Source organism: Triticum aestivum, chromosome 4D, assembly GCF_018294505.1.
Source record: "Triticum aestivum cultivar Chinese Spring chromosome 4D, IWGSC CS RefSeq v2.1, whole genome shotgun sequence".
Taxonomy (NCBI): Eukaryota; Viridiplantae; Streptophyta; class Magnoliopsida; order Poales; family Poaceae; genus Triticum; species Triticum aestivum.
In genome coordinates, this window is record NC_057805.1 from 418,383,123 (window position 1) to 418,399,875 (window position 16,753).

General features: G+C 49.2%; 1 pseudogene across 1 annotated transcript; it reads right to left on the reverse strand.

Moving 5' to 3' along the window:
* Positions 1–637: 637 nt before the first annotated feature.
* Positions 638–16,164, reverse strand: LOC123097016 (uncharacterized; annotated as a pseudogene). Its single transcript, XR_006446875.1, has 11 exons — positions 15,932–16,164; positions 9,122–9,267; positions 4,844–5,217; positions 4,602–4,739; positions 4,354–4,504; positions 3,842–4,235; positions 3,637–3,720; positions 2,684–2,755; positions 2,377–2,474; positions 1,972–2,132; positions 638–1,028 (listed from the first exon to the last, which is right to left on the reverse strand). The product of XR_006446875.1 is annotated as an uncharacterized protein (transcript).
* Between the last annotated feature and the right edge of the window lie 589 nt (positions 16,165–16,753).

Consider the following 16,753-nt stretch of genomic DNA (forward strand, 5'->3'; position numbering starts at 1 on the left):
ATCTGGGCTTTAGTAGGGGAAAAGAAAGAGACCGCAAGCGCGCGGCAACTCAGGCCCTGTTTGGTTCATAAGTCCTAGGACTTTTTCTAGTCCCAACTAAAAAGCCCCTAGTCCCTAAAAAGTCCTTCCATGTTTGTTTCCAGGGACTAAAAAGTCCCTAGTCCCTCCCTAGAGGTTACTAGTAGAATGCCCGTGCGTTGCCACGGGCTAACAAAATATATGCACAACAAAAAATATGCTACTAAAAATGTATATACAAAGAGAAATGTCATGTGATATGGGAGTGATAGACAATTGACATGTCATGATATTTCATACTTGTGATGCGGTAGATAAATGCATCTCCTCGTCATCTTTCTCTTCCCCTCCCTATCTCACTATCTTTTCTTCTTCATGTGTTTCTCATGGGGACAAGCATAATCATTGATATGAATAGTCATGAAAATATCAGATCACTACAACCAACAATCTATCATCTGCTCCAAAATTGACAGCTATGCTTATCATACATACCAGAAAAAACAACTACAATGTTGCAGTCAAGACAAAATTTTGAAAGAGTATTAATGGACCAGGCATTGACAAAATGATTCTGTTAGTGTAACGCAGACCAAATGATATGGCACACACACCAATCTATTCAGGAGGGTTACATTAATCAGACAATTTGTTCAGCACATGGTAGCTATATAAATAGTCCAAATATCATTCATGTTGACAAAAATTAGCAATGCTCACAGCTACATACGAAATTGGTCAGAGACAATTTTCTAGCATCTTCTATTTTTACACAGCGTCACATGCCAAGTTTCCAAAGATTGAACTTAATAAAGACATGCCTTCACGTCCATGCAGGAGCTTTAGTGTCGATCTGCCCAATAAATTGCTCCGATGCTGGCGACGAATCTTTCGTTCGAGCTTCTATAGCCCCTCCGCTGCACAGATCTGGCCGTCTCCACTCACTCGCCTCATAGGCAGCAGCTGCTCCACATGTTGATCCACTCATACTCACTCCCCTCGTAGGAATACTGAACCATAAAAATATTTTCAGAGTATCAGGATTGTATCATGAATTATGTTCACTTCTATCAACACCTCAAGACACAAAGCTTTTGTGTTTGGTAAGAAAATTCAGCAGATATGAAGGTAAAATGAAATCATCAATATAATTCCCACCTACACTACTGCATGGAACATACATGAAATGTCGCGGAAACTGTTGAAACTTACTTCTCTGGAACAATAATACAGAGCGTTCAATACTAACTTGCACATAATACGCAATTAGCACGCAGGTTTCATCCAGTATGCAGATGTGGCGAACAGGAGCACGTACTTGGACAGAGCATACCGCATGGGGGCGAGGCTCCAGTCCAACACTTCCCCAGCCCTCCGATTTTATTGCAGTACTTTGTATGTCATAGGTGGCCTTTATTCACACGTCTAGTACTATTTTTCGTTGACAGGGATGATATCTTAAATAAAACTTCCTAGACTATTACCTCAAATACAAGCTCCTTTCATTCATATTTGTGGAGCACTTCTCAAAATATACCAAAATCTGAAAGTAACTAAATCCCAGTATTTAACCTATTTTATCTTCTTGGCAAATGAAAGTATAGCTATAGCTTTGTATCAAAAGTGACAGAAGAATTCAACAGCAGTACATTAACTGAGACCTCGGGTATGGGAGTGTTTCTGTCCAAGTACACACACACACACACACACACACACACACACACACACAGATATATCTTGGGAGAATATTGCCTTGAGGCAAGCAAATAACAAATTATAAATTTGTCAAGCATGTTGGTTGATATTTAAACAGGGTAATAAATAAACCAAGATGTGAGACTATTCTATGGTGTACCTAATCAAAAATAAAATCCTTTGTGATTCAGTTGTATATATGTAACTGTAGAAAAATATTGACATCCGCAAGAGATTAAAAAAAGCACCATGTCATACCTACACGTATTTGATTGGTTCCCATGTTCTATCCACCTTCCCATTCTCCACTAATTCCTCCTTCAAGTCTCCATCTTCTGACTGAATTCATTCATATCTGAAGCTCATGCATCCTCCTATTTGTATTGGTCTTCGTATGGTCTTCCTACCTTTTGTATTGCCTGCATTTATAGCACAGATCTAAATTTTGCAACCAAGATTTGAGTTCCCAATTAATATGATGTGTTACAAATTTTGTAGAGTACTAATAATTTCTAACGACCATTGTTGGCTTTGCTTTCTTCTACTCGGAAATACCAGAGCATCTTACAAAAATGAGGCTTTCCAATACTACTCTTTACAAGTTTAATCCAAGAAGCTCCACGACCAATTGTAAAGAAAAAGGACAACCAAAAATCAATTTACCCGCACTTTACCAAATTTGGCAAAATACTCTTTGAAGTCCTCCCTTAAAACTATTTCTTTATGAAGCTTGTATGAAGCCGAATCTACATGATTCTTTTCTGCAAGAGACACCACTCTTAAGAGAAATAAAATAAAATAGGAACTTAAGAGGTCATCTGGCAAGACATAAGAAAATAATGACTACCATGCAGCAAAAATAGCATCAAGACCAGGTGCGAGTTCACACACCCTTATGATGATCTGGTATAGTTCCTAGGGCTGAAATTAGGGAGGAAATTGCAGTAAAATTAAACCTGAGCATGCTTACCAATGAGGCGTTGATACAAACTGGATTCTGTCCTGGGCATCTCACTCTTCCAATAAGAAACGTAAAACCAACCTAGAATAGCATATCCGCATAGTCAGGGTAAGACCGGAATCCAAATGCAAGAGGATCAGCGCATAACTTTATGCCCAAAAACAAACATGTCATCATTCTGTTGTTAGTATCAACTACGTCCAGATTATTATACAAGATTTCCATTGCCCTGAACATTAGTACAAGAGACGAAAAGGAAACCTATAAACTAAGAAGATTTCCACAATAAACAGAAGAAGCTACTACTGTGCATTATATCCCACAATTAATTTATGATGCTAGCGAAGCTGTACAGGAGCCCAAAAGGAAACCTATAGTATTAACTATTAAGTGCAGACTTCATCTGAATAGCCTTGCTTGTTCGGTGTTCCTAGTTATTGTGCAGACTTTAATCCTAATTTAACCGACCTCATCCGGGTCTCGAATCAAATGTACCACAGCTCAAAGAGCCGCAAATCTAAAGATATACTAAAGAGCCGCAGCTTTCTTTGCTTCAGCCTTCCGCCCTAAAATATCAAGCGCCCATTGCCCTGAACATAGTACAAGAGGCGACTTTGAATATATCTTCCGCCCTAAAGATATATTCAGTGTTCTGCTTGCTTCAAGCTCTGAAAACAACACGGACGCCACAACACATGATAGTGAGGATTTACTGAACCACACGTGCAGCATTTAAAAGGTGTGCATTACCACATCATCATTTATCTAAAATATGATGGCCACATATAGTTTAGTAGTACATCATAGAGAAAAGCATACATGTATTTTAGAGCTGGAAGGAATCACAGAAGCATGAGCATTGCTCGTAGACTATAAATCCAAAGCCACAAAAAATCTCAAGAACTAAATGAAGTTGATCTGACATAGCTTCTAGCTGAGTAGCCAGGGTCTAGGATCTGAACCTCGGGCTGGTGACAATGGCAGAATCCAAGTCATTCCAATGGCACAATGGATCTGAATCAATGAACGACGCTGACAATGGATCCCTACATCACAATGAACAGATGCAGATGTTTCAGTCGGGACTGGGGGTGCATCAAGAAATTAGGAATTTGAGCAAATGTGGGTTGATGGAGATGTAAGGAAGCATGTATAACTGGTTACTACCTTGTAGAACTTGTGCTAGGATCTAGACAACACCGGCTTCTGAAGGTCTTCAGGGTGCTGAGCTGTAGGTCTTCAGGGTTTATAATGCCGGCCAGGATTTTCAGCCTCTCTGTGTAGGGCACGTTGTTGTCCCCCGGGAACCCCTTGACCTTCTTCGTTTCCTCATTCATCACACTCCGCATAACCATGAACTCATCAGAAATTTGTTCAGGCGTACTCAAAATGGGTTATATTATGATGCCATGGAAATGCAATTAATTTGGCTTACCTTGATGCTGTCCTTGAGCCGAGGAGAAATCTCCTTGTCGAAGCTGTCGAATATCTTCAAATACAGGACTGGGCTTACACCGTCGCCGTCGTTCTCACCGAACATGGTAGTGGGATAGGTAGGCAACTGTACAGATCATTTAATAACCTCTTAAGCTCAGACTAACAAATCATTTTTCTCAAAAAAATGTACTAAGCAATCAACACTACTTGGTTAAGTAGGTGAAGAAACATGAGAAAATTACCTGAACGCTCACAATGAGAAGCGAAGGGAAGGAGTCATGGGGATTCAGCGACGGGAGCGCAATGTGGCACACCTTCCTTGCGCGGGCAAACATGTCTGCTTCAATCGGGGTGTAGGGGGAGTAGTTTGGGGCTAGGGATTTCCTGTTGTCTCTGCAATCAATTTCGAAAGATTCAGTCAGGCATCCTGATAGAAGAAATACACAGTGGATGAATGCATATCAGGAGTCTCAGTAACATTGCTTCTTACTTGAAGAAGCCTTCCCCCCTCTGACTCTGAACACCGACGGCTCGAGGACCGACCCGCAGCCTTCCGACGGTTTCTCGTCGGTCGAATACGGCAGCCTCAGGCCCGCTCTCGGCGGGTAGAGGTACTTCGCCGAGCCAGCTGAATTTATCGTCAGTTTTGTCAGCAAAGCATAAACGAAATGCTGATGAACAATTTAAATGGTACTGCTGGATAAGTAGATGAAAGTGCTGTTGTTGACTCACTCATTTCGGTCATTTCATCGCCCTCGTACGATCTCCTCCGGAAGGAGAGCCTGACGATGGCCGATTTCTTCCTCGGGTGGTGCGGGCTGAACCTGGCGACCGACATCCTATGGACCTTGTAGCTCGGGACCAAGCCCGGGAAAGGCCGAGGCGAGCACGACGCCGCGGTCTGCCGTTCTTTCAGGCTACCAACAACAACAGGAGCAGCAGCATCCGGATCTTCGCTTTTTGCCGGGGGTCGGAGGAGTCACCCTGGCACGCCTCCGCGTCCACCAAGCACACCGCGTCCTTGCCCGGCGACGCGTTTGTGCCGCCAGCGACCAGGGACGGAGCCAGGAATTTGACATAGGGGGGGCGAGTTTCAGACTTGAGCTCTTATAGACTGATGGGCACCGGATGATCACTCAGAAGTTTAAAGTGTGCAAAGAAACATAAGCCCAGACTCGTGTTTTCGCTAGTGTAAACAGCTAAACATTACAAAATTAATATTCATCTTTGACAAGAAAAGTATCTAAATTAGTTATAGTACATAATTTGGCAGACGGTACTACGTTGAATTGACCAACTCTGATTTTCATGTCAATCAATTAATTATCATTCATATTAACCAGCAAAAAACAGAGATTTGAAGCTAAGGTTAATTATTGAGAATGGTGTCCATCGTCGTCTCCGTGGTCGCTCATGGTGGTGGTGCTTTTCATAATCTCCTTACTGTCTGAGAGGAATGATCGATTGGGGTCTGTAGGGTTGGACAGTTGGACGCAAATGCTCTTGGCAAACATTTTTCAGTTTCTCATCCTCGTTTTATCTATATACACGAGTATAACAATACATGGACAGCCAATATGTTGTAATTTATTTCTGATCTTTGTAGATTTTGTATGGCAGAACCACACAAATTTGAACAGATTAAAGATCAAGAGATGAAGAAGGTACTAACCGTGCAGGTGCAGCTATGATGGATCTGGATCAATCTCTTGTGACTCTCGCTGGGAGGTTGGAGCACATTTGCCGTGCTCCTCTCCTTCACGGACAGCCTTGCCGGCCACGACGGCAGGCTCTACTACGGCGAGCGGTGGATGGAGATTGGATCGCACGACAGTTAGGAAGATTGGCGGCGCTAAAATCGTGGCGATCGCAGCAGCAGAGAATCAAAGCGGTTGTGTACGTGCTGCTGCAGCCGCAGGTCCCAGGAGGCCCCTTTTCTCTTCGATGGTGGGCCTTTTCTTTTTTCTTGGTTTGGATCTGCTATGTAGTGTACATGGGCTAGGGCGGCCCTGGGGGTTTCATGTGGTTACGCACGACAGCCGGACAGGGGGGCGAATTGAGGAAAATTGAGTCAAAACACTGCCTAAATACCAGCCTGCCTAATCGCTATTGAGGCGAAACAAGTTCGTCAGGGGGGTTTAGCCCCCCTCGTCCCCCCTTGGAATCGTCCCTGCCAGCGACGTCTTCCGGGAGACGCGGAGAGGATCTGGATTTACACGGATGGGGAACATCTGATGCTGAGTACACTGCGAGCCTGAAACTGCACTGCAGGGCATGAGAAACCGGGCGAGCAGAATACCTCCACTGACGCTGGAGTAATCGTTGTCGTGAGCCGGCCGAGTCTCCCAACATGCTGAAGGAGTCGTACCACGCCTCATCGCAGATCACTTCAAAAACAAAACAAAAATCAGGGGTCTAGTCGAGCAGGTCGGCACCGGCCGGAGAAAATGAGGCAAACAAACAGCAGCGGCATCTCCAGCTAAATCAAAGGAGAAATCTCTACTACCTGGTGGCTGGTGCTTGATGGATGCAAAACTGGGTGGATGGATCTCGCAGCTGGCGGACGGCCATCCTTCAACCTGGCTCGGCTTGTGAGGATGGCGGCGACGGTTGTCAGCCCGCGTGGCCTAGGCTACGGGGTGAAAACAGTGTCACGACGCACGAGGATAGTGAGGCACGGGCGCTTTGGTTGGGGCTCGACAGTGTTGAGCAGCCTGGATCTGAGAGAGATGGTGCCACAGAGAGGAGATGAGTGATCACGGCGCCCAACCGTGGCCTGGGGCAAGGCCTTGACCGGCGTGCGTGGGCTGGCGACGGCGCATGGAGAGCAGGCGGCGTGCCTGGGCCGGCGGCACCTGGAGGGCCGGTGCCGTCGCGGAGGAGCGGCAGTAGGCGAGGACCGGAGGAGGTGGGTAATGGGGTGCAGAGTGCGGAGAGGCCGGCGGCGGACACGTCTCGGCGCAGCGTGCATCCTGCTGTCCCTCGTCTCTTCCCTTGTGCGGCGGCTAGGGTTTGCGGAGGGAGAGCAGCCTCGTTTGTGCGAGGGGGCTTCGCTCCCTGGTTCGTGCTATACCTGGCCAGATGGGCCGGCCTTAGCGTGCCGACCCGATAGCCCGCGTGCCCGGCCCGTCATGGGCCGGCCCGGCACATGGCTTAACGGGCCGTGCTCGGCACGTGGCCCGGCTAGGGCCGTGCCTGGGCTGGCTAGCCAGGCACGCGTGCCGGCCCGGCACGGCACGGCTAGCAGCTAGCACGTCGCAGGAAGCCAGGAGGCGTACATGTATAGTATACGTACATGCATGTGCAACGGTACGAGCCGTCAAACGCACGGAGCCAGTAGGGGTGCATGCATGCATGCAGTTGAGAATTGAGATGCAATAAAAAAAGATGGCGTGCATGCAGGTACAACGGCACGAGCCGACGAACGCGTCCGCCACGACGCTTGACGGCACCCCGTGACGAGGCGCCCGGCTGCTCGCTCCTTGCCGTGCCAATCGGGCCGGCCTCCCCGTGCCACTCGGGCCGCCGTGCTAATCGGGCCAGCGTGCCGGCCCGTGAGGCTGTTGTGCCGTGCCTGGGCCAAAGAGGCGAGCACGCGTGCCAGCCCGGCACGACCCGTGTATTATACGTGCCTGGCCGGGCCGGGCCGTGCCTGGCCCGTGTAAGCCTGGCCGGGCCGTGCCGTGCCGGGCCGGCCCATTTGGCCAGGTATAGTTCGTGCGATGGGTTGTCGGTCGATTTTTTTTCTTAGGTGCGAAGGGATCGTGGAAGGTGGGAGGAGGACGAAAAAAAACCTACGAAAAAACCGGACAAAAGTGGTGGGACGAAAATTGACCAGCGAAGACTACCAACTGCTTCATTAAGAATAGAGATTAAATGACATGTAAAAGACCATGTTACCCCTAGTCAACACCATGGGGCAGCGGGGCAATAAGTGCAGGGAGGGGCATTTTTGGAAAAGTCCCAAAAAGTCTCAAAAAAGACTCTCCTTGAGGGTCTTCTTTATTTAGTCCCAAAAAGCAACTTTTAGTCCCTAGTAGCCCCTCATGTTTGGTTAAAAAGTCTCTAGGAGGGACTTTTTCTAGTCCCTACACCAAAAAGTCCCTGGAAACAAACACCCCCTCACAAAGAGAGGAAACCATCGATCCCGTTCGACAAAGGACAGCGATCCAGATCGGGAAGTGCCAATTCATATCATAGGGGCGGTGCAGGATTGACCGGCGCTGCTAGTTTCAACTTATACTTAGAGGGTAAGAGCATCTCCAGCCGTTCGGCCCCCAGGGCGGCAAAAAATAGCGGCCTGAGAGCGAACCGGCGCTAGATTGGCCCCTAGGGACGACGTAGCTCCTAGCCACGCCCCCAGACGGTGCCCCCCAAGCCGCGGCAAATTCAAACGAGGTCATTCCCGCTCGCAAAAAAAACACCACATATCCAGCGATCACAGCGGCCCAGTTCGGCCATCATCTTGCCACGTTCGGCGATCGAATGAAAAGTTCGGCGTACAAAAAAGAAAGGGCGTGCATACAACGCGCATCACACGGCGGGGTCGGTCTCCGACGACGGCGGAGTAGGCGTGCGCGGGCTTGGCGGTGTCGGAGCTGCTTCTGTGCTGGGCGGCGTCTGCGCTGCTGGGCATCGTCGAGGCATCATCGATCGGGCTTGGCGGCGGCGTCGGCGTGGGAGTTGGCGGCGCCGTCGACGGCGGCTCGTTCAGGATGAGGCCGCGCTCCACCATGAACCACGCCTTGAGCTTCTCGTCGGTGCTCTGGAGCATGTCCGCCCCGCCCATGAGAAACGCCAGGTCGGTGTTCCTCTTCTTCGCGGCGACGTTGGTCTGGAGCAGGTCAAGTTTGACAGCGTTGTTCGTCATCAACGCCGACCACCGCGCCTCGGTCTTCTCTTCACGTAGGGCGGCCCGGGCCTGAACGTCGGCGACACAACGCTCAATGGACTCGTGTACCCGCGTCGTTGCCGACTCGGCGTGTTTCCCCTTTTTGGCCCCTTTGTTGCCATCGCGGCGCCCTTCACTCGCGCCCGGCGTCGGCGCGTCAGGCTGGTAGGTCTCCTTGGCCTTGGCGAGGTTGCGCTGGACCTCCGCCCACTTGTCACACTTCTCGATCCGCTTGAAGACGTGGAGGTACTTGAAATCTTGGTCGCTGTTATCCTGCCGAAACATGCCGAACATCCGCACCAACTGCGCCGAGGAACAACCAGTGAGCGGCGCGCGACCGGCGAAAAGAAATAGGACGCCGGCGTGATGACATACCTGATCCTCTATGTTGGTGCCGCTCTCTGGGCGAGCCGCGATCTCGTCGACGATCCCATGCCATTTGTTACACGCCGATTGTGTCGGGGATATACCCCGCGGTATGACCCGGCCGGGAGTATGACCCGGCCGGACTTGGCGCTTCATCGTAACCCGACGGAGGATTGGCGACTCATGAGCCTGGCGACTTAATGATGGCCCGACGGTGGGTCAGACAGAAGAGTAGGCCCAAGGCCCAGAAGGCCGGCTCATGTTATGGTGGGCCGGTTTATGAGGAAAGGCATAAGGAATATTCTCCTACCAAGGAAGTAAGACCCGGACTTGTATTCAGCTTGTAAGAAAAGATAGACTAGTCTTAGTCCAACTAGAACTCCGCATGTAACCCGCCCCTCTAACTTATATAAGGAGGGGCAGGGCACCCCAAAGAGGGACAGACAAGACAGAAACAATCTCTAGGGCTAGACACCGAGAGCCGGTTCCCGGCGACTCTCCCATGATCATAATGAGACCTAGCCTCAAACAGCATGTAGGGTTGTTACCGGATGATGTTTCCCGGGGCCCGAAGCTGTCTAAATCCTCGTCTTGTGTTGCGTCTCTCGATTCCGCTAAACCCCTCTCAAGCTACTACATAAATGCGTTGGCCTCGCGACTAAGTCCTCACACTAAGGACATCTGCCGTGACAATTCCACGACAGTTGGCGCCCACCGTGGGGCCCGCGCACGGTGGTGTTGAGTTCTTGAAGGGATCTCATCTAGGGATCGACGAGCTCGCGATTTCGTCGGATGAGAAAGAATCGGCAAGTTTGTTATTTTGTGATCAGAAACATGATTAAGTTTGGAGCCGGTAGTACATGGTTTGGGATGGACAGAAGCTAAGGTTCCGTGCGCGCCATCGCACGTGACCTATTGATCCGCCGGTCCGAGTAAAATTGATTTCCGCCGGAACGGCCGTGCAATCCGACGAAACCAAGACCGGTTCAAAATACTTCGCTGACCGATTGCCGTTTTATACGGGGGAGCCAGCACGCGTACGAGCAATCATCTACTCACGGTCCAATCAAGACCAAATCAAAAGTGCTAGACTAGTACTACTTAAACTAGTACTATGCCACGTGAGATCCATCGTCAACTGTTCTTTTTTGGGAAAAGGGCCAGTACCACGTGAATACTACTACTAGATCAGAGAAAAAAAAAGGGGAGAGGAGGAAACAGACACGACCCAGGAGCGAGTTATCGATGGACTTGGACTCCTCCGTTTGACCTGCCACTTCCTCGCACGGTAAATCGCCGCCTCGCCAGTCAGTCCTGTCGGCGAACCGACCTGGAACGTGCTCCTGGGGCTTTACCTGCGCCACAATTCAGGAGATATTTTCGGCTATGACCCGGATTCGCCGTCACCGAGATGCAACAGTTTTGTCCCCGAGCCATTGCCATGACCCACTCGGCCACGGGCCTTTTGACCGACCGCAACGTCAAGTCACCATGGCAATCTAGCGGCTTCACCTCTGCCGCAATAAACCGGCCAAGCTGTGTCACCTCTTGACCCAAGCAGAGAGCTGCCCTGCGATTCCGACCTGCATCCATCGAACCGCCGCCAGAGAAGCTGCCCCGCGCCTCCAGGCTTGTGTCCGTTGGGCCGCTGCCCGCTGAACCCGCCGCAGCCACGCCTCTCCAACCCGTCACCGGTTCAGCCACACCTCACCTCCTCTGGGTTGACATCATTGACCCGCAGCCGCTGCTCTAATCCGTCGTGCCTGCCGGCGCCCGTGCCCGCTGAACCGGCCGCAACCGCGCCTCTCCAACCCGCTAGCCATGGCCTCGCACAGCCACTTCTGCCGCCAGGTGGAGTCGCCGTTATGCTCCGAGCTGCAGCATCAACTCGCCAACATCGTCATCATCGCTCGCATGACTAGACCGTCGAACCAACTCGCCTCTGTTGTGTTAAGCCGGGGTTATATTGAGTCGCCGGCCTGCCTGAGCTGTTGCCGTGGCGTTGAACGGATCATCTGTCGTCCGGACAATCAGGTGATGTCTATCTGTTTAAAGTTTATTAACGTACATTGTTTTCTATCAAAGAACAAATTTATCTTTGCCTTGGTCTGCAATATTGTTTATGCAGGGCAATTATTTATGACAAAAAGTGATATTATACCACGGGGATGGAGGCACGCCAATATCTTTTGGCACAGGTGGTCGCCATTACTCAACGGACTCCTGCACCGGCTTACAACGCCGTGGCCGTCTCTCGCGGCCGCGCCGGCTTACAACGCCGTGGCAGACAACCGCGACCACGCCGGCTTACAACAAGGAGGACAACTTGCCCGTCCGCATCGGCTTACAACGCCACGGCCGGTTCATCTGTTTGTGCCGCCTCAGATGTTGCGGTCGTCTTTACCGTCCGTCTCCCGCGGCCTGGTCTACATCAACACACCGGGCCGCACCTGTCTGCATGAGCTGTTTATTGAGTATGAGCAAGTCACTGCTTGGGAAGCCCAGTTTTCTTCCAACAAATTGGAGGCAAATTATCATGTATTATCAACCGTCGTCTGCACCGGATGGCTCAATGGACATGCGCACAAGTCGCCGTCACTACAGTTTGGTTAAACTTCAAACAGCCAGTTGGAAGGAACCATTGGCCGAGTTGCTGACACGGCTCATACGGGATCATTTATAACCCGCCGCAGTCACCTCAACCTTCTGTGGATACACATCGTGCTATCAACACCAATGATATACAAGTTATGCCGGTTTATATCACGGTTAAATATGGAGAATCTCAAGCCAACTCCTCGAGTCATCTAGAGACTCGGGGGCTACAGTGACATGACTCGGGAACTCCGGGTCGTTGGAGGGAATGATAACCCGGTTCCGGAGGCTACTACCATATTGATGAAAATTTAAAGGCCGTCAGAAAATTGCCGGTTCAAAATAAAGATTCCGGTTTAAAATCCGGTTCAAGAGATATCTCTCTCCCGCAAAGTTTTGAAGCTCTCAAATCCGGTTCAAACATCCGGCTCAAGGTAAATTTATATCTTATAAAGCTTTGAACCTCTCAATATCCGGTTTACAAATTTCCGGTTCAAAAAGAGGTTATCTCTCGCAAAGTTCGAGTTCTCAAGAAAAATTAAAGGGACCAAAGAGAGTCTGTTACAAAGCACAACTCAAATATAGATACCCTGCTTTAATGACCATTGGGAGCTGATCGTATTCGAATTTAGCTTAACCCTTTGGGTGTGACCCTGATCGTATTCGAATCAGAGTCGTTAAATATTCTCATGATCACTAGGGGGCTTCCTGTTCAAACATAGGTCATATTCGAACCAAAGAGAACATAGCTGTCGGTACCCTCTTGATCGGCACACTACCGAGCTCACTAGGGGGCTTCTTGATCGTATTCGAATCATAGCTCAACCCCTCTTGGGAACCGACGTGGATCGTATTCGAATCGGCGTCGTTAAACAACTCTCAAGGTCATTTGGGGGCTTCCTGTTCAAACATAGGTCGTATTCGAACCAAAGAGAACATAGCTATCGGTACCCTCTTGATCGGCAACGCCAAAGCCACTGGGGGCTATATGATCGTATTCGAATCTTATCTTAACCCCTTTGGGACGGTTTTCTGATCGTATTCGAATCAGAAGCCTCAAAATTTTTGAAGTCACTTTTTGCAAATAATTTTTGGGATTTTATTTGAAGCTCTTTTGAACACATCTAAAGTGTATATGAGTGGGTTCTATTTAAACCCGGCTTGATTTTTGATGATAAGTCGCCGGCTTATGACAATCATCATCTATGTGGAAGCATTAGCTTCTAAGGATTGGGTTATCATACTTACTGCACAGGTATCATAAGCCGGCAGTACAATTCAATATCACAGGTATGATATTGTTTATACATGATTATGTTTAAACCGGTCCTGGCTATGGACTTTAAGCCGCCGGTATGTTTTGAATTGCGCCATTGGAATCATGCGCGTATCAAAGATTGGGTTATCACCCTTATTGTGCAGGTCATATAAACCGACAATGCAAATTCAATATCACAAGTATGATATTATAGTTATGTTTCAAAGTTATGATTCATAACAGGCTTATCTGTGACTCCTTTTTTACACATCAGTGGTCATATGTAAGATATTATGACCCGCCCTGCGGTAAACCGCCAAGGGTTCTTGTGATCTACTTGTGTGCAGGATAAGACTACATTTGGGTAGTTACCCACCCGGGCTTTTGACATTAAGTCGCCAGGGCGTATGTTGTTTAAACTCTATGCAGGATTTGCAGAACTATGACTTATATAAATGTTTAAGTCCAAGCTCATCATTAAAATCGATGCTTCAAAATGATTATCCGTTCTCGATTTTCTCAAAGGCTATAAGCCGCCGGGTTATAAAAATTCCGGCTTACAATGGAGGCGTATTAAATTGCCATCGGCCAAGAGCCGCTGGGTATTTAAACTCCAGATTTACTTATCAACATATGAGGTATTCAAAGTCGCTTTGGCGCAATGGCTATTATTTTATAAATGGATATGATTTATTCTACAATGGAAGGAATAGTCCCGAGTCGCTGCAGGCTTACGACCCGGCACTTGGGGGCTACATTATTCAAATTGATATTACATCGAATATGCAAGTCCCATGTTACTGCCAGCATGTACCATGGCACTTGGGGGCTAATGCAAAGTCATTTTTTGCTCAACTTATTGAAGACCCGACTCATCACATTGTAATGAGCTGGCCCTTGGGGGCTACCAATTGCTCCTGTCAAAAATTCAAGGTACACAAGCATTAATCCATTATATTGAACGGTCTACTATTCAGTTGGTAGAGTACAAAGCTCTTAACCTTGTGGATGTGGGTTCAAGCCCCATGGTGGAGATTATATCATATAATGATATTATCCATAAATTATATACAAAGTCCCAGCTCAGTATTATCTTACTAAGCCGGCCCTTGGGGGCTACACATTGCTGGTCCAGTTTACATGATTATATTTACAAAGTCCCTGCTCATTATTGCATAATGACCCGGCCCTTGGGGGCTACACTGGTTCAAGTTTTTATGAGCATAAGACAATTACAAGTCCCAGGTTGCTGCAAGCATGACAACCCGGCACTTGGGGGCTACATATATGGAATATTCAGTTTATGACTAATGATTAAGATGAATAACTCGGATTTCTTCAAGGTTGCATTACTAATATTGAAGCAAGTCTTAAGTTATCACTATGTTCTCCTCTTAAGACTTGGGGGCTACAGGTGATATACATATAAGGGGGAAAAATCTTCAAATTCTCAGTTTTGAGAAGATCAAGTTGACCCGGTGTTTGCAACAATCATGATCCGGTGTCACCAACAGTTATGACCCGGTGCTATCAATATTTACAAGCTGTCAATTTTGGTTATAATAAACCGGCAAGTTTTACCTCTTCAAGCCGGCTGAAAGTCAGATGAGTATTTCAAAACCAATATCTTTTAAGCCGGTGCTTCGGAAGCCGATTCAAGTGAATTATTTCTTACAATATTTCTCTACAAGAGACCAATGCCAGAAAATTGACTCTGAAGCTGGCCTATTGACCCGGATATTCAGGAGAAAATGTCAAGGACTTAAGGATGATCAGGTGCCGGCTTACAAGAATATTTAACCCGGAGCACAACCTGTCAAATTTGTTCTTCAATTATTTTGCAGGATCAGTTTAACATGGATAAATCCAAATTAAACTGGGGGCTAATGTCGGGGATATACCCCACGGTATGACCCGGCCGGGAGTATGACCCGGCCGGACTTGGTGCTTCATCGTAACCCGATGGAGGATTGGCGACTCATGAGCCTGGCGACTTAATGATGGCCCCGACGGTGGGTCAGACGGAAGAGTAGGCCCAAGGCCCAGAAGGCCGGCTCATGTTATGGTGGGCCGGTTTATGAGGAAAGGCATAAGGAATATTCTCCTACCAAGGAAGTAAGACCCGGACTTGTATTCAGCTTGTAAGAAAAGATAGACTAGTCTTAGTCCAACTAGGACTCCGCATGTAACCCGCCCCTCTAACTTATATAAGGAGGGGCAGGGCACCCCAAAGAGGGACAGACAAGACAGAAACAATCTCTAGGGCTAGACACCGAGAGCCGGTTCCCGGCGACTCTCCCATGATCATAATGAGACCTAGCCTCAAACAGCATGTAGGGTTGTTACCGGATGATGTTTCCCGGGGCCCGAAGCTGTCTAAATCCTCGTCTTGTGTTGCGTCTCTCGATTCCGCTCAACCCCTCTCAAGCTACTACATAAATGCGTTGGCCTCGCAACTAAGTCCTCACACTAAGGACATCTGCCGTGACAATACCACGACAGATTGGATGAGCCCCCAATCGTTCCCCATTGCCTTCGCCCACGCTACATCTACATGCCTTTGAAGTAGGGGTCGACGAGTTTGCGCTCGTCGAACTCGGCTTTGATGCGGTCCCAATAGGTCTCGATGCTCTAGTTTGTGCCGGTGGTCAGGTCGAGGCAGACGACTTTCCACGCTTCGGCGAGGCACTCGTCCTCTTTGGACGCCCACTTGATGCTCGGCTCGCCGGTCCTGGTCGCCCCCTTCTTTTTCTTCCGTTTCCTCGCCAGAGCAGGCGCCGGTTCCTCCTCCTCCTCGTCCTCCTCCTCCTCCGGCTTCGGCTCCAGCTTCTCCTCGCCGTACTCGAGCTCGTTGTCCATGTCGCCGTGCACTGTGTCGTCCTGGGTAGTAAACCCGGGGGACGCGGCGACGGCGGCCGAGCCAGCCGTGATGATGTCCTCCATGTCAGCTTCGGCCGCGTCGACGTCCCCGAGATGCGACGTGGAAGCTTGAGAGAAGGGCAGCGCGCCACGGCGGAGAGGGGTGTCGGGGAGGATGCGTACGCCGGCGGGGAGTAGTTGTACGGGGGGTACTGCACACCGGCGAAGGCGGGCGAGGGCTGTTGGGGATCGTAGCAGAATTTTAAAATTTTCTACGCATCACCAAGATCCATCTATGGAGTATACTAGCAACGAGGGAAAGGAGTGCATCTACATACCCTTGTAGATCGCGAGCGGAAGCGTTCTAATGAACGGGGTTGATGGAGTCGTACTCGCCGTGATCCAAATCACCGATGACCGAGTGCCGAACGGACGGCACCTCCGCGTTCAACACACGTACGGAGCAGCGACGTCTCCTCCTTCTTGATCCAGCAAGGGGGAAGGAGAGGTTGATGGAGATCCAGCAGCACGACGGCGTGGTGGTGGAAGTAGCGGGGTCTCGGCAGGGCTTCGCCAAGCTTCTGCGAGAGGGAGAGGTGTTGCTGGGGAAGAGGGAGGCGCCAGGGGCTGTGGTACTGCTGCCCTCCCTCCCCCCCACTATTTATAGGACCCC